We start from the raw sequence: 17,256 nt of genomic DNA on the forward strand, positions 1-17,256 counted from the left end.
AGACTGTGCATGCAGTTCTGGGAACCGAAATATGTGGGGGCATCCATCTTGTCCCCATCAATGCACTACAAGTCCAATCCCCAATGTTAACCTATGGGAGTGAGTGAGTCTGGTGCCACAAGTGCCAAGTCTGACTCCAAGTGGGTCTTTGGAGGGATGGAGAGGCCCTTGAGGGCCATGTAGGTGATTGTGGCCTGGCTCCAGCCTGACATCTTGGAGGGCTGGGGACATGAGGGGCAGGAATCATGACAGTACCACACTTCTTCCTTATATGGCGTCTCCCAATATTAACTATCTGCTGTTATCTCCCTTCCTTCTTTACTTCACCTGTTCTTTCTCTCATCTTCCTCTCTTAGCTTGACTGCCATTCTCTTGTTCTCTCAACTTACCCACTTGTATTATATTGTTCCTTCTCATACCCTTAAATTCAGACTTTTACTGTTCCTCTGTGCAGACTTCCAACTCTCCCCCCCCTTCATCGTTCCCTTTCTCTTTCTCCTCTTCCTCTATTTCTGTCTCCTATTTACCCCTACAAGCATTTGGTCTGTTAGCTCTCTAAACTTCTCATTCTGAATATTGGCTCCCTATCATTCTAGATTTGCATCTTCTCCTTTTCTCCCTCTTGCTGTTTCTGCTCTCTCTGCTCCCAAACCAATCGTCTCTCTTTTCCCTTGCTCCTCCACTCTCACATAGTTTTCCCTCTCAATCTCTCTGCTTTCTTTTTTCCATTCTGGCACTCTCTCACTCACTCCTTCCTATTATGTCTGAGTCCATCTGTTAAGGATTCCAATCGGGCGTCACTCACCGGGCCAGGACACTTGGTCTTATCCTGTGATGTGGCGCTCAATAGGAATGCTTTTTCTTTAATTTCAATGAATTCAATACCGATACCTGACCCGTCTCACACTTTATTTTACAAATAACCTGGGTCACAATGGACCATGAACCAGGCCGGTTGGTGAAAATACAATATCTATTTATTTTTAGAATTCACAAAAATAACACAGATTTTAATATTGGGGAGCAATCACCAATGGGGTGATAATTACAATAAAGACTACTGAACTACACTTGGTTATCCTCCTACATGAATATATCCAAAGCACAATTGAATAGGAGCACTTTTTGAATTGGGATAGATAGTACACAAGTTAAGGTTTCCCCCTGCAATATTCCCTCAACCCACAAATAATCAGACTCTGAGTGGCTAGAAAGAAGCAGCAGGTAATCAGGGATAATAGGCAGCAAACAGCATCAAAATCACAAAATAAGAGGGATTTTAAACCCTCTGCAAAGGCCTGAAATGACACTGGGATTTTGATAAATAATTGATTATATGTGTGCTTAAATAAAGCTATGCATATGTTTCATCACAGTATCAGGGAGGTTATATCACTAGCAACCATCAGGCAAAGTATCACAAAAGCATAGAGTTCACAAGGCAGATTGAAATGGAAAACCCAGAGCAGTCAATTCACACATGGAAAAGTTGCATTTTTTCTAGTTTGCCGTTTCAAATGTAAAAATGGGTTTTTGCAAAAAATGGGTGAAAAACACTGAATTGAAATGCGGTTCTTGAGCAGGGTGATGGATGCAAGTGTAAGGAGAACTATAGGTGGTGAATTGAGAGAGATTTGGAAGGTAAAATTAGGTTAGTTTTGAGGACAATAGAGTAGTTAAAAAGAGAAATTTGGTTTCAAAAGGAAAGACACATTTTATTAAACTAGATTTAATGGCTAAGAAAAGAGGAACACCACCCATGAATATAAAGGTTATGCTGCATTTGTAACCCCTCATGCAGTGTATCCTTTTCTTTAGGGAAAATTAATTAATTTAATCAAAATATTGCTAATGACTTATGATCTATGGAAGACAGAAATGAAGGGAAAAGTGGCGCTGATGCTTGGAGACAAGATGCACAAAGAATTCTGACAGTTGGACAAGTTATCAGGATATGGATAGGGTTGCTTAGAGAGTGGAACAAAGACAAAAATCAAGTTGGGTTAGACTATGTGTGATGGTATGTGGATACTCGCAGTCCGCTCTTAAATTTGGGATTAGGCACAGTCAACCAGGTTCTGCACTCCAGGGCTTGGGTCACCGGACCGCGGACTCTCCTGGCAAAAGACAGCTGGGCAAAGGTCTGGTCACAGCACAGCGACGCCTCAGCAGGATGGAGTGGGTAAGCAGGGCAAGCAGTTGGTGGGCAAAAAGCAGGTCTGGTTTCAGGATGTTTCCAAAAAGAACACCACAGCTTTCCCTTTGGCTATTGGGATTTTTAGATCTGGGGTCTCTGGATTGAGGTCTTGCTGGGATGGTCAGCAATTCTTTGGCCTTGCAGTGGAATCTGAATCAGCTAAGCTTTGGCCTTGCAATGGAATCTGGAATCAGCTATGCTTTGGCCTTGAAATGGAATCTGGAATCAGCTATGCTTTGGCCTTTGCAGGGGATCTGGAATCTGGCAAGAAGAATGTGGAAAATCAGGAATGCAAGCACAGGAAATTCAGGAAAGAGTGTGTGTCCAGAGTCCTGTCAGCCACCCTTTATATAAAGCATTGGTTTAAAGATTGGTCAGGGGTAATTGTTGACACCTTGTTCTCAGTTGGGTTTCAAGGGCATGCTGTCAGATTTATGATGTGAGTTTTACAATGTCCAGACCCTCCCACATTTACTTTAGCTCAAATCCAGTTTTGCCATAAATTGCACCTTTGTACAGTGGTAGCATTTTAACAAATTATATAAACAGGTTACATATTTTATGCAGCACATACCAGTCCAACTCTGCAGTCTGTAAGACATCGTTTCGCCCTTCTAATCATTTTTGGTCATTTTTAGGGTGAAATATTCAGCCTACAATTCTATAACGTTATATATGTGTGTGGATCATCATTAGGCAGGTCAGCCTTGAAATTTGCAGTGGCATCAGGTATACTTTCCGTGGAATGCCCAATTCTCTGCCATTTTTATTCCCAATATGGCAGTGAAAGCTACAATGTCTTAAATTAAAAACCCCAAAATTACATTAAAGCTGTTATTTTTTTTACATTCATGCAAAGTCTGGTTACAAAGATAAAAGTCTGAAAAGGTTTTTAATTAAACAGCCGTTTAAACCAAATGGTCAGCATGGTCCTACAAATATGGCCATGCCTTTCCAGGCTGTCCCCCTAAGTCCATGGTTGTCCTGGAGTTTTTCTTTGAAGCTTCTTGTAGAAGTCAAAGCGAGGTATGACTTTCTTTTTCACATCCTTGTGTCCCAGAATTTCTATTATGAGAGGCCTCTGCCCAGCCGAAAGTCTGCTGAGTATGTGAACTTTCTTTGTCTTGGTCAGTCAAAGTTTTCCAACCTAGTAATTATCAGCCAAGTGTCATAAAAGTTTATGGTGGTTCCTTTTGGGGGAAGCCTTAGCTAAGCCAGCAGGGAAAAACCTGTTCTGGAGCTTGCAAAATTCAGCCAAACAAGTTTAATTCCTTTTATTTTATTTTGGCCTGGATCAAAACAAATCTGTTGGATAAAACATCCCTATCTTTCACAGCAACAAACCCCTTTACATTGCTAGGCACAGACAAGTTTTTGTTCAACATGGTACTTTTAAAACAGGCATTGTTTTTGTTTGCAAAAGGCCATTTTTACATGTGTAAAGCCAGCTGGCATTTTCCTTGCAAATTCGGTTTTTATCTTCCTCTGCATTTCCACATTGTTTTGTAGCCATAGTTAGTTTCTTGTAGGCAGCAATTTGTTTGAAACACAGATGCACTGAAATTGCCATGGGCCCAGAGCCAGGGCTTCTTTGACGCATTGCTCTTTGATATTTTGGATCCCAAAAGTAAAGTGATTCCTGCGTGGCTGAAATAAAGCTTCTTTTGATTCTTTCAGTGCTAAACAACAGCCTCTCATTCATGGATACTGCTCTTGTCTGCTGGAGCACAATGTGAATGGGCATGGCAGACTTTCCTTAATGAAATAGTGTGATGTGGAAACTGAGGAAAAAGCATCAGAGTGGCATCATTTTTTATGTAAATATTTCCCTTTTTCAATGGGAAATGTGGGCTTACAAGCAGCAGAGCAGCATTGCTTTGATTCGCTTTTCTTGGGTGCACCCCAGAAAACACTGGCACCTTTCTCGGTGTGCTGCCGGTTCCAACTCACCCATTTTGTGTTTGGCAAGATGGTGCAGTCATCCTTTTGTCGCTGCAAGGTGCAGTTTTGAGGCAATGGTGTCCCAAGGAGCCAGCACAGCCATTTTGCTGTTGACCGCCAAAGAGCAGCTTGGTTATGGAGAAGAATTCTGTTGAATGGGTCAATGTAGCCCACAAATTCCCCCCCTGACTTTTCTGAGACTTTGTCGAGGGACAGTAGGGAAAAGTGGGGTTCATTGGTAGGGCAAAACCAGGTACATCAGGTAGGGCAAAATGAGGTTCATCAGGTAGGAGTCCTTCTTCCATCAGGGAGCGGTAGGGAGCGGTAGGCCACAATCCTCTTGCTGTCTCTCGTTGGCATGTGGAACGACACCCACAGTTTTCCCTGAGGTCTTCCTTTATGGTGTTGATCAACACCGCCAGATATTCTTCGATTTCTCCTTTCCAGGTCCCAAGGGAGGTCCTCCGTGGTCTTTGAAGGGCGCAGCCAGTAGGAATCTATAAGATAAAAAAACGGTTACTACATTTTCCCACTGACTGCCCACCGGAAAGGGTGACAGCAGTGGGTCACACATACATTGCAATATGACAATATTCAGATAACAAGACACAAGCTCACTCACAAGACACAGGCAACTATTGTTTTTTTTTTTTTTTTAAGTTTTGGGAATCCCATTCATCTTGCTAATGAAGAAAAAGATTCCCTGTTAAATAATTATACCTATAAATCTATCTGTTCCCTTCTGGTTCTTCTTTTTCTTATTCTCATGCTTCAGATGTCTCCTCTATTGGATTTTCTCTTGGCTCCTCGATAAACTGCAAAGTGTGCCTAGGGTACAACTTTTTAACTGATTAATATGGACCCATTTCTCTTCTATCAGTTCTCCTTTGGGGATGCGGATTCTGTAGGCTAGGCATGGGATTTTTGAACTTCGATTGCCTACGTAGCAATGGGGCTGCCCGGAAGGCTTTCTTTAGGACTGCCAGGGCCCTGAGATTTACTCTCCAGTTGGGACCGGGCTTGGCAATAACTGGGATACAAATTAATTTCGAGTCGGTTGAGGATATGACTGCCCATGTAAAAGGCGGAGGGAACACCTCACATGACCCAACAATTATGTTCTATGCTTTTGTCACCGATAGAAATTTTTAGCATACAACTGCTAAGCAGAAGATGTTTGGTGTAGGGAATTTCCAGGCCCCATACCCACTGATAAACTGCCTCCACAGCGGGCAGGGTCTGGTCTTTTGGGAGTTTCCTGAATAATACTTCACTGATGAAGCTTTCTTCGCTATTCAAGTCAAGCTTTCTTTGCTATTCAAGTCAACTCGGGCAAGAACAGACTCCTTCCTGTCATTTAACTGAATCTTGCAGAAGAGCTGTTCGCCTTTCTTCTGAATGCCAGCTACGCTTTGTGCTGTTTTGTTATCAATTTTGGCTATAGAATTGGGATTTTCAGATTGTGAATTGGTATAGAATTTCAAAGTATTTCCTTCCAGTGTGGAATGACACTTAAAACTGGAAAGAAGGTTGATCTTCAGGAATGGAGAGGAGTTTCGATCATCAGTTTGTTGTGCTACAGCAATTATTGTGAAGTCGGGTATTTCATTGTTTTGAAAATGAAACTCAATTTGATCTGATTTTTGTTCAACCATGTGGCAGGTGCCATTTAGACTAACATGGTTGACACTCGGTTTTCATTTTATTGGCCTGTGAGTCTGGGTCCAGAGTACCTTGTTCACACAGTCGATTAGGGGAGACAACCTACGAAGGATATCATTCCCTAATAGACATAGGGTTCCCTTTGGTGCCACGACTATGACTGGGTGCTTCATCTTGTGTCACCCTATTTTAATTTCCAGCTCTGCAGTTGCCTCGACAGGAATTTCATTCCCGTCGAAGTTCTGGAGTTGTCCAGGAAGAGGGGTGAGAGGGATCTGGAATCTCTCCCCCCTTCTTGAATTTAGCTGTTCAAAGGCCCTTTTTGACAGAAGAGTGGCTTGGGATCCAGTGTCCACTCGTGCTGAAAATGCAAAATCCCCTTGCACTTGGACGGAGGCATAGAATCTACCTTCTTTCTCCTCCAATGGGCAAAGGTAATGGGCATTCTGGGCAAGCTGGGTGGTCAATTTCTGGACTCTGACACAGTGGCATTTTGGACAGTTTTCTGTGCCAGAGTCTGGAGATATGTAAGAAAGATTTGACATCCTGAAATACCAGAGATTTTGGAATCCCCTGTTTCCCTTAGCTCTGTGCTGCCCCCACTTACCGGGTGGCAGTCACTACAACCAATTTGTGGGGAGGATCACTCCATTACTATTTTCTTCTCAGGATGACAATTCTGGGGTTCAGGGAGGGGTGACTCTGAATCAGTCCCCACACCCACCCAGTCTTCATTTAGATCTCTTGGGACCCATTTTTCTTTGGGAGGAATTCCCCGTTCCTGAAGGAGAAGATTGTTTTCCCAGAATTCTCCAAGGATTCTTCCACTTCAAATTGGAGGACACTAACTTCCTCCCCAAAAAGGGCCTTTTTGAGGTCTCTATTTCTCCTACCCACACTCTGTTCCCTGGTTGGTAGATTTTCAGGGGCAGGAGATTGTATTTCCGGTTCCTGGGTGTCCAGGGGCTTTTCAGGGTTGAGCAAGGAAGCTTCCTCTAGAGCTTTACACTCCCATTCCCCTGTGCCTCCTCCCGTGGAACCGGTGAATTGTTGGGTTTCTCTCCCTATCATTGTTCTGGGGGGCCAGACCCTTGGTTTGTGGGGTTCTGAGCCGCCATGTTCATCTGAGGGTTCTGTTGAGCCCTCAACATGCAACCCAGATCCTGGGTAAGGTTCTGGACCTGGTGCTCCAGTTGGGACACCCGTGTCAGCTGGTATGGGGGTCTTTGCTCATACCTTGGTGGTTCACGGGAAGGGTAGCTATCCCTTCTCCCGTAGTACCCTCGATATGGTGGATTTTGGTAGCCCTCCCCCTTGGACACCCCTCTCCTGGATTGGATTGTCTGGACTCCAGAACCCATGGAGAGAAAGGAGGGTTGCCCTGCAGGTTGGGGTTTTGAGGCTACTGGGGAAAGAAACTTAACCCGGGATTTGGGGGATTACTGCCCTCCTGAGGGAAGTTAGAAGGGAAGTTTCCTGGGGGAGTACTTACCTGTTGGGACCTCCCCTTGGGCTGGAGGAGTCCATACATACCCCAAGATAGTCTGGTTGCCATTGTATCTGGGATTTATGTGCTCAGGAGAATTAGAAGACCCGTTAGTGAGATTACCTTCCTGATTACCACCCGTTTGTGATTGGCCTGAAGGCCTTCTTGGCCTTTGGTTTTGCTGGTTTGGAATTGGTGCATTTTTAGGCTCCCCCATTTCCAGGTCTAAAATGGAGGCAACCTTCACCTCTGCTACCTTAGCAGCAGCAGGGGTATTGGCTGTCTTGGAGTTTTTAACCAGATTTTTTATTTTCAGCATATTTTATAACTTCATAAATGCGGGTCGCCTGCTCTATAACCCAGTCCAGAGATCTTTTGTCATGGAAATTCCTCACCAGCTGGGTCAGGATATATTTTGGGAGCGCATGAAAGAAGGTAGTTATCAACTCCCTGCTATCCGTGCGCAACCTCTAAGTGGTTTGTGCAAAGGCGCATTTTAGCTCCTGCACAAATTCTCGTGGGGACTAATCTCCCCATACAGCAAATTCTAGGCTGCTTTGCAAGCCTCTTGGGGGTTTCTGTGGGTGGAAAAGTGTTTCAAGATGGCTGCCCTGTAGTTGGACCATCTTGAATGGTTCTGGTCCTCCAGTCCAGCAAAGAAGCTGGAGTACTCTGGAGAGAACGTCCACTTAGCATAGTCTATGCAGTTCTGGTTGTATTTAAGGTGAAAAATGTCCATCATTTGCTCATAGAGTTCCAAATGTTCCCACACAGAATATTTTGCGTTTTCTTGGTATGGAGTTAAGAAACTGTTAATGGCCTTAATCTGCCTAATGGTGTCTTTTGCCATAACTCTAATTTATTTGCCTTCTTTAGCTTTGTCACCAGAGTCCACTCACCTTCAGACACAGAGGCACTACTGTTGGAGAACGCCTCCTGATCTTCTAGGCGCTCCCTGATTCTTTGAGCTTGGAAGAGGCCTGCAGAATGGTGGGGCCTAGGTTCTACTCCTCTGTGGCACACAGGAGAGTAGTCTTCTGATTCCTCCCTGCTTCCAGGGTTGGCAGAGGATCCCCCCACTGCCCTGATTGGGTGGAGGTCTTCAAAATGCTCTTTTTTGGGCCTCATTTCATTCGGTTTTTCATCAAATTGAAGCAACTGGTCCCTTGGCAGGTAGTATTTTTGTAGATCGAATTCCCTGACTTTCCCCTCACAGGAGACTTCCTTGTCAGAGACATCAGCCTTAATGTTTTGGTATCTATACTCAGATGCCCATCCATCGACATCTGAGGGGCGCTGACCTGTCAGATCCATCATACTAAACCTATTTAATTCCGCCGCCTCATGGTTTCTGGTCCATGTGGACCAGTAGACAGGAAGTCAGCAGTGTTTAATGTATTTAATGGGTTGGAGTCCCTTAGTACAGAGGTCATCATACTATGATCGGTGGTTGCCCTGTCCCTCTCTACCTGTTTGGGGTCCCTCCAGTTTGTATTAGATCTAGGATATTCTTTCTCACACTTGCTAGGTTTCTCTCAGCCTCTATCTCTTGATAATAAGCAAAGATCTGAACCTTTTGCTTGGCTACCAGGGCTTTACTGGCCTCTATGTCCCCCTCTTGAGTTGCCACTTACTTGTGGAGCCCATTATTCTCCTCACAGAGGGCCTCATTATCTCTTTGTGCTGCCTGTATAGTTTGGGCACCCTGAGCCAATTTTTGTTGTAGGAGGTGAGCCTCTCCTTTCTGAACATTTAGAGCCTCTTTGGCCTGCTCTAAGTCGAGTTCCATTTGTCTCATATGTCCTATTAATTTGTCATATTCTTCCTTTAGGCCGGTCAGTCCCTGAAGATCTGACTCCCTTCTCTCCAGATTGGATTTTAAATTACACATTTCCTGGTGGAGGGCCTCTTTCTCCTGACACAGGGCGGCCCATTGTTCAGCCAGGTCATCCCTTTGTTGTGTTATAGTGGCTAATTTCTGGATGCTCTTTATCAAATTGTGATTGAGAGTGGTGGTCTCTCATATTTAATGTATTATTTTCCTCTTCCAATTTTTTTATCTGATTCCATAAAGTGCCCATTTGCTCTATGCTGGCATTATTGTACCTCACTTGTTCTAATTTCAGTTGACCCTCTTGCAAGAATTCAACCTTTTCTTGGCACTCCTTTCTTAAAGCATTTAATTGGGCCTCTTGGTCTACATTATTCTGTTGTTGGATAACCAAGTCCTCTTTTAATTATTTAATATAATCTCCACATTCTGCCTGACAATCCTGGCTCTTTGGCAATATTTGTTCCGCTAATTTCAGTTCAGTCTGGATTCGAGCTAAAAGTTTGGATTGATTTTGTGCCCGGGTTCTATTTTCCTCATGCTTTTCCCGAATCACTCCCATATGGCGATACATATAGGCCACAATTCTGACAATTGTAATCTGCTCCTCTTGAATTTTTGGAGTCATGTATAACTCGCTCAAAGCTTCTTGTAGTAGGCCACCGTTCTGCCATGAATCCATGTCTGTGGCGGTGACCTGTTGCGTTATTTCTTCTAGCCAGACTTTTTCATCTTGTTCTGACCATTCCACCCTGACAAATATTTTGTGCAGAAGGTGCTCCCTAGCTATGTTAATCTCTACTGTGGCCATTTTGGAAAAAGTTATTTTATTAATTTATTTATAGAAGGGTAATCTGTATTCTATTGCTTTTTGTCTATTTTTGGGAATGATTTAGCTTTAATTTTATACACAGTCCTGGTACTTAGGATTTTTGTTTTGGGGAGGCGCTTATACAGTGTTACCCAGTATTCAAACTACACAAAGTAACACTATCTTGCAGGTAGTCTGCTGTGTTAGGCTGTCACAGGTGAATAAACAAACTCAATCCCCGACTCAAGCCCACAATTTGTTAAGGATACCAATCAGGCATCGGCACAATTTGAATTCATTGAAATTAAAGAAAAAGCATTCCTATTGAGCGCAAAATCACAGGATAAAACCAAGTGTCCTGGTCTGGTGTGTGACGGCCGATTGGTATCTTTAACACATCTCCCTCTTATTCTGTTTCACTTCATATCCCTCCTGTTCTGTCTCATCCCCTTTCCTTCCATTCTGTCTCACTTCCTGTCCTCCTATTTTGTCTCACTTTCTGCCTCCTCTTATGTCTCCTATTCTATACCTTGCATTCTGTCTCTTCCTACTTTTCTAGTAAAGCTCAACCTCTCTAAAATCATTCTGTCTCCTCTTCCCTGTCATGTCCCCTTCTGTATGTGTCTCCCTCCTGTTCTTGAACACCCTGGTACTCTCCTCTTGCTCTGTCTGTTCTCTGCTTTCTGCCATTCTGACTCTCAACCTGACCATAGTCTCTCTCTAGCATACTTGTTTTCCTTCTCGTTTCCTTCACATTCTAGACAAACATCTTTCACCTGATGCAAGCAAGTAACTGCAACAATATCAAAAGTTTGAAAAGGAACAGATCCTCCTTAACCCACGTACAATTATAATATGTGATGAAAGTACATGTTACACAATGTTTAGTACAAGATGCATGACATAGATCATGATCTACGGCCCATGCTCCCCTGGGCACAGTGTTACCTATGTGTACACAGTTGTGTACCAGACATTTCTGCCCAAATATAGAGACCCCATTCCTTGCACTTACAAAGGTCCCTGTCACATCGTGAAAGGCATTCCTAGGCATCTGTAATAGGTCAGCAAATGGTCAATTGGCATGGGTGTTGCTGTACTTGTAATACTGGAAATGGGGTAGAGCACGTGAATATACAGATCACTTCGCTGATCATGATGGTCGGGAATGGGTCCTGCTGCCAGTGAAAGGTTCTTGGGAGACAGTGCTCTTCCATCTCAGTGAGTTATGAGTGGGTTTTTGGTAAGATCCCTGTTCACCTGGGCGCTGGAATACTGGTGATATTGGTTGTGACTTAACTGAAATTGTCAAGCAATAAATTAGGGGTCTTGTCACTTGTTTCTAGGGTAGAACATTGATTTATTAAACACTCAAATCTGTACTTGTAGTGACATGCAAACAGGGCTGAACTCATAAACCAGGGAGCAGGATTAACTTTACCTTTGTGCCAAGCTCCATTCAAAAGCATAAAGATCCCATATTGTTGTAGGTTGGATGAGAGCATCCACGCACATGCAAATGACCACAAACCAAGTCAACCAGCACAGTAGTTACACTGATGAACAGTACCACAGCCATCTGTCAGGACTAATACTCTCTTTTCTATCTGTTGCAAGTGGCACTGGCTATCCCCAGATACCGCGGCTGATGGCCCCCATCGTGACACCAACAATGCCACTGGATGTGAACTACAATAAAGGACACATCCGAACCAGGGTGTGTATTTTACCACACATTCTCAGTGCTTAAGGAAAGGTTAAGGTGCCTCCACCAGAAGGGGGGGGGGCACTCAGAAAGAGCCCAATATAAGTTGAAAAAGTGAGAATATGAAGCAGTAGTATTTTGTTTTGCAGCGCCAGACCAAAACTTTATCAATATTATTAGGATTATATGAGTCTGTATGTACCATCTGCTACTTGAGGGGGAAGGACTGAAACACCCAAACAGTCTCAAATAATTAAGAAAAAATGCGTTACACCTCTCAGTGCACTCAGTATTTGCAATTACTCAGAAGGAACTGTATAGTGGCACTATTAAAAGTATGGTTTATTTTTGGATTGTGCTCCTGATATACAATAACCAGTTCTAGTGTACATTAGTACAATTCATTGTTCAAGTGGCCTTTAGGATATAACATGTGCAAGTACAATTCTGTGTTGAGGTAACCTATACATTATCAACCTTCCAAGTTAAGGTAACCTAATAGAATGTGCTCCTAATATCTGTTCCCACATACACTGGCACACATATGTGTTATAGTACCCAACAATAACCGTCTGGTGCACATGCTTTTTGTTTTGCCAATACTCTTGGCTTCTTCTAGGCTATACACAGTGTAAAGTTTGAAAAATGGTTGTTGTCTGTGCAATTCTGCACAACGTGTGTGTACATAAGAAAGTCCCCATGCCTCCAGATGCGGACAGCAGACCCCTTGACTCAGAGAATGAAGAAGATGCAAGTGACCAACCCCATCCTAAACACCAAACCCCTTGCCATTCCCAACCCTAACCCCCAACACCCATGGCCTCCCCGACCCTCTTGCTTTAAAGTCTGTGACATGGAAGTTTATAATTCCACCTTCGCTTGCTGGGGTCCTGGGTTGGAAGGCTTGGCATGCCACTGAGAGCACCTTGGTGGAGTGCTTCTGGCAGACACCTCGGCGGGTGGCTGATGTTGAGCTGGGTGATCCCCAGCACCGCTTATTGTTCTTGGGGGTAAGAGTTACTGCCCATGAAACATTTTATTTAGTTACAGAGCATAGTCACAGCCAACTCCCTCACCCTTATCAAAGTCAATGGCAGCAGTGTCATCGTCATTATCCCTGCACAACCTCTCCAAGCATCTGTCCTCCCCCTGGAGCCACCCTGCATGGAATTATCCCCAGGCAGTGTCCCAGCTGTCTGTTCCATGCATGACTGCCATTGCTCAGTCTGTGTGAAACTCTCCCAGGTAGGGTCCTGGTATGGTGCAGAACTGGGTCACATGTGTCATGATGATGCCTTCCTCCTGACCCATGTAGGTGTGCATCTGTATTGTTATCATCATCAGCAGGTGTAGCCGTGCCTCGAGAGTGCCACTACATTACATAGCCAGAAGGCTGGTAGGCAGAGGTGAGAGGTTATTAATGGGAGAGAAGTCAATGAGGAAAGGCTCACCCTAGGAGCTCCAGGAGTGTCCTTGATGGTGCATGGGGGCAGGCAGATGAGTCCGTGTTATCCTCAGGAATGGGCAGGGAAACTGGCTCCCTTGAATCAGATATGGTGTCGGTGGAGGTTGGTAGCACATACTGGCTAGAGACAGAGGTAAACGGTGACTGAATGACTGTTGCTGCAAAAGGTTCTCCAGAGCCAACAGTGGTGGCCATAATAGTAGTGGTTATGTCTGCAGGCTCAATGGTGGCTGAGCTGGATGTGGAATTTGACAATGAGTTGTCAGATGGTGGCTTCCCATTTTTCCCATGACTTTCTGGTCCTGTATCAATGGATGATACTGCCGTGTCTGGTGCTGTCATGGTAATTGCAGGAGTGTAACTTGCGTTGTGCTTTCCATGGCTTCCTGGCTGCCTTGTGCACCTAACGGGAGAGGTGAGACATGCCGAAATGTGCTTTGTTGTATTGCAATTTTCTGAAATTATGAGCCAGCAATATACAGGTCATAGAGAGATAGATTGGGATGTGAGAAATTGGATGCGTTGGAATGGCATCCATTGTTACAAGAGCAAGGTGGTGGTTGAAATGCTTATTTCAAAGCCCATGCTTTGGCATTGTGATGGTTGAATACTGAGTGGTCTTAAGGAACGTTTAGTTTGGTAGTGCTCCTGGGTGGCTATCTACACACAATCAAACCACGCACTGACAGTGACCGGAGGCGTCGTCTTCCCTGTGAGGTGTGGCTGGACCAGTCATGCTGTGACCCCTTACTATCACATGGCCGAGCCACTAGCCAACAATCTGGATTCTGTTTGTTGTGGGTGGGGCTGAGTCAGTTGACGTGCCTGGCTTATGCCTACTTCCACATATGCCATTATCTGGATAGGGGTTAATTGACCAGCTTTTATGGAGGCCACATGGGTGTGGCGTTTACTGACTGTGGTGCTTAGTGAGGGAATGAGAATTACATAGACAGCATAAATAAAGGTACAAGTTACTGAAATGTGTCCTCCTTTTAACCCTTACTACTTTGCAATAGTGTTCCCCTTTTCACAGAATCACCAGTCATGGGTGCTCATTAATGGTCCAATCTGCATTGCCTGTCGGGACTCTAGAAGATGGTGGGGAATCATCTACTCATCAGGAATTTCTTGACTGGCTGCTCCAACCTCGGCTGTTCCTAGAACCTCAAGATATGTCATGTGAATTATTCTGCACACTGTCTGCTCCAATGGTGTTAGTAGCAGTGGGCTCCATCATCTTGCCTCTGATGGCAGCTTTCTACTTACAGTGGTGAGCTTTGAGGCTACAGACCCTGGGCATGAGGCCATTCTACATTTACCATAGGTCCTCTTAGTCCTGGGGCTCTGTACCTATAGCTGCCACCTTTTCGTGTATTTCTCTCCAGATGGCAGTCCTCCTCTAGTGGGTGTTCTCCTTATTCATATTTCTGGCGTCTAACTTGTTGCTTTTCACCCTGACATGATGTAGCCCTCTTTCAGGCTCAGATGGCAAGTGTAAAACATTGATTATAAGTGGATTGGATTTTTCAAAACGAGCACGTCTCAGTGTTCCATTTTGTTTGTAAAGTCATTTTGACCTCGCAGTAATTCCGCAATTTTTTAGAGAAATTCCCGTTCAATAACTGCACCATTACCAGCTTGCAGACACACTAATGATGTCAACAGATGGTGGAATAAGGTGTTTTGGTGGCAATTCCACCAGGCAAAGATATCGTTGCCGTGCGGCAGCTTGGTGCACGCCAAGTCTCTCAATATGAAGCTTAATCTGCAGAACCTGGCAATGCTAACAGCATGTCCATCTGGCAGAATTACTACCAGTTGGACAACCAAACTTGTAACGAGGCACTAATGCATAGTTCAGCACTTCCTTTTTTCTTCATACTGAAAGTATTGCTTGCCATACACAGCCCCATGCTGCCCATATTTCATACTGGTTACAACTCCTTCCAGTCCTTGGCGCACTTAATTCCTTAGTAGCAAGATGGTTACCCGATGCCCATCTACCCACTTCCAGGGCTGGACAGGGAAGCAAAAAAGGGCCCTGGCCATTTTTTTCAAAAGTGGCCCCATATTTCGCTGAAGGAGCGAGCACAGTGCATGAGCCCAACCTTTGCTGCCGATACAGAGAAGGCGGGGATAAGGATGCTGGATCCGCTTGCACCCAGAACCTTAAGGGATGGAGGCCAGAAGAACCCGTCAACAGCCATGCAGACTATTGCTTTTTTTCTTCATTCATTCAATAGAACGGCACTGCACCTGTGCTACTTCTGGTTTCCCCATTGACGGTGTAGATCACACATCAGTGGAATTCGTGGCCATTGCGCTGAGGCATTCCACAAGCAGGTGAAGAGAAATGAGGGCTGGGTGAGCTGTGCTTCAGTAGAATAGGTTCAGATCTGGCTGTCAAAAGGGAGAGACGATTCAGCAGTGTGAATGTGGGATAGCTTCATGGCACTGAATGATAAATCTGCCACTGACCTTCATCTATCGGTGGATGAAGTATCACATTTCACAAACCTCAGTACACTTATGTAAGAGTGAGTTGCATTTCCAGAAGAGCCACAGCAACGCGGGCTGCTGCTGTCTAAAAAACGATTTCACTGTATAGAGTTCCTGTTCCCCCAACTAATCCCAGCTCATTTGCTACCTCTGCACCCTGCGTATTACCCCCAACGCTCATCTTTCCAGCTTGTGAGAGTGTGCCATACCTCACTATGCCCGCGAAAAGCTGATTTCCAATGTATTCACAGATCAAATACAACAGCGAAATATAGAACACCATGAGAGACGCCTCTCATACGCATACTTTTATTCCATCCTTTTTGCACATTCTATGTTGGCACAACAGTCGGAAAAACGATGTCCTTGAAAGCTATCCGGAGCAATTACTTGTGATTGCATCGGCAAGTCATAGACCCTCCTGCCCGCATTCATGAAAACAGCTCAGTAAGTCATAGCAACTTTGTTGGTGATGGCGCGCTATATAAATACCTTTAACATTTACCATTAACATAGCCCCAGTCATAGGGCATGCTGCAAATACAGGCATCAACTGGCAAGTTTCAGCTGTAGAGAGCTAGTCAACGTAAACTTTCAAAACGGTTTGCAAAATAACCCATTTTCAACTTTCACCAATCGAAAATGACTAATGACGGCGTAGCGAACACCCTTAGACCCAAGTCTTCCACAGGAAAGATACAAATATCGTAGGATATTTAGGAGAATAGGGAGGCCCTTCAAACTCAGTCACAAATAAAATGAGTTTGGGGTAAGAAGAGACAGTTTTGAGACGAGATGCATGAGAATTGGTGAGCAGGACGTCCCGTTAGGAGGAGGGCAGGCCTAGAAGAACACAACCTTCAAACAGAGCAATTGGCACTCGTGACCAAACGCAAACGAGAAATAACGGCAGGGTTGTAAATAACATTCTTGTCCAAACTGCACCATCACAAATTAATTCAATCTTTCCTGACCTCCCGGCCTACAAAGCAATTAGTTCAAACTTCAAAGGCTTCATTCATCACTGTTTAGTGCCTTAAAGTAACTTAAATCCACCTGCTGAGATATCAGGAAGTGTGTCTTTCACAGCCCCTAATATTAATTATCATAATGGGAATAATGGCGGGAATACTTTGCGAGGTAGAACCTTCTGAACTGACACCAGTATTCAGTTACTTTATATTGAAACCATAGACTTGTATGGACCGCTACACATTGTGTGACACTACAAAGCTACTGTTTCATTGCATGACTAGGACTCCAGTCTCTGCCACTGTGAGGTCAGTCATGGCTTGAGATGAGACCAGCAGGAAGGCCTGAAATGTTGATGATGTTCAGAGAAATTAAAAAATTTAAAAGAAAAGGAAGGTCTTTAATGCCATACAAAAGGCCAGAAATCAACTTTGGTTTTGTATTCTCTGCACGCGGGCATCGGGTTAGATTTGCATGCAGACTGTGGAGGGTGACCACGGCACCAAAGCAAACGAAATGCCTAAAACCCAAGTGTTGACACTTTGACTAGCAGAGAGGTCCTTACACATGCATTGTTGTCTGGCCTTGGGTTGTTAAACATATACAATCGCACCACACCTGAAATCAAATGGAAGTGTCGGTACTGAGCATGCTGCTCGCCTCTTCCACGGTCTGAGCACCTCG

The sequence above is a fragment of the Ambystoma mexicanum genome, chromosome 5q, assembly GCF_040938575.1.
Source record: "Ambystoma mexicanum isolate Mex_15411 chromosome 5q, UKY_AmexF1_1, whole genome shotgun sequence".
Classification (NCBI taxonomy): Eukaryota; Metazoa; Chordata; class Amphibia; order Caudata; family Ambystomatidae; genus Ambystoma; species Ambystoma mexicanum.